The sequence below is a fragment of the Poecilia reticulata genome, linkage group LG14 (assembly GCF_000633615.1).
Source record: "Poecilia reticulata strain Guanapo linkage group LG14, Guppy_female_1.0+MT, whole genome shotgun sequence".
Lineage (NCBI taxonomy): Eukaryota > Metazoa > Chordata > Actinopteri > Cyprinodontiformes > Poeciliidae > Poecilia > Poecilia reticulata.
In genome coordinates, this window is record NC_024344.1 from 19,669,214 (window position 1) to 19,670,350 (window position 1,137).

Genomic DNA, 1,137 nt, shown 5'->3' on the forward strand with positions numbered 1-1,137 from the left:
TGTGTGTGTGTGTGTGTGTGTGTGTGTGTGTGGGTGTGTGTGTGTGTGTGTGTGTGTGTGTGTGATCCATGTTTGTGCACGAACCAGATGTGTGCAATCCTGCATGTTTTGGCAATGATCTGACACCAAGTAAATACATCGGCCCCTGGTACCGATACTGATACCGATACTTTGTGTTTAAGTTTGACTTATCATCAAAGTTCTGACCTCCAGGTATGTTTTCTCTGAATTACTTTGTTCCAACTTACAATGTTTAGATAAAGTTTTTGGGCATTTACAAAGGAAAACTTTAATAGTATATTAACATGATTTGTGTGCAATATTTCTAAACAAAGTGCAAAATATTATTGTTTCAGAGCAAATCAAAATGGTTTGAGAGAGAGTTGAGAAATTAAAATACAAAAATGAAAAAAATTCCAGATGGAATCTGAAACTATATCAGTCTTATCAAGCTAGTATCGATCTGATACTGATATCGACTTGGTACCGATATTATTGATATTTTGGAAGGATCCGCCCACCTCTGGCATGTCCTGTTTGAAGCTTTAAAATGTGAGAACTGGTTTAATTTAGTCTTTGATTAATTAATTTCATGTCTCTTTGTTTTTTTTATGTGTTTTTTTTTCATTTTCACAACTTCAGCCTACCACAATGTACGATTGTAAACACAAAGCCCAACAGTACCTGCAAACGTGTTGCAATGGGATTTAAAAAACTAAAACTATCTGATTCATTTCAGTCTGATAAAAATAAAAAAGTCACCCTAAAGGTTTAAGAAACCACTTTGACTATACCAGTGAAATCTACTTGATAGATCCTAACAGCAAACGGAGAAGCGGTGGAGAGGACAGAGTGGGTTTAATCCCTTCCCCCCATGAAGCTGGGCTCAAACGGACTCAATCAGGGTGATGCAACTGAATATTTCGGTTTTTCAGACCAAACTGTGCGATCGGCACCGAGGGGCTGAAAACGTCCAGAACCGGGCGGCACGAGGAGAGGAGGGAGGGATGGAGGAAATGCAGGTGAAGGGGCAGAGGCTGGTGGTAACTGGTGTGTGTGTGTGTGTGTGTGTGTGTGTGTGTGTGTGTGTGTGTGTGTGTGTGTGTAGGGAGGGGGGACTCTGGTCCTCGTCCCCAC

The 1,137-nt window shown here is 40.7% G+C and overlaps 1 long non-coding RNA gene across 2 annotated transcripts in view; it reads left to right on the forward strand.

The window, feature by feature from the left end:
- Window positions 1–1,137, forward strand: part of LOC103476199 (uncharacterized) — a 4,795-nt gene that overhangs the window by 1,076 nt on the left and 2,582 nt on the right. Inside the window, exon 1 of one of the 2 annotated variants that reach the window (XR_535421.1) lies at window positions 9–1,022. The exons of the other annotated variant lie outside the window; for it this stretch is intronic. This is a non-coding gene — a long non-coding RNA (uncharacterized LOC103476199). Of the gene's footprint in view, window positions 1–8; window positions 1,023–1,137 lie in introns of those variants that run through there. 2 annotated transcript variants of the gene reach the window in all.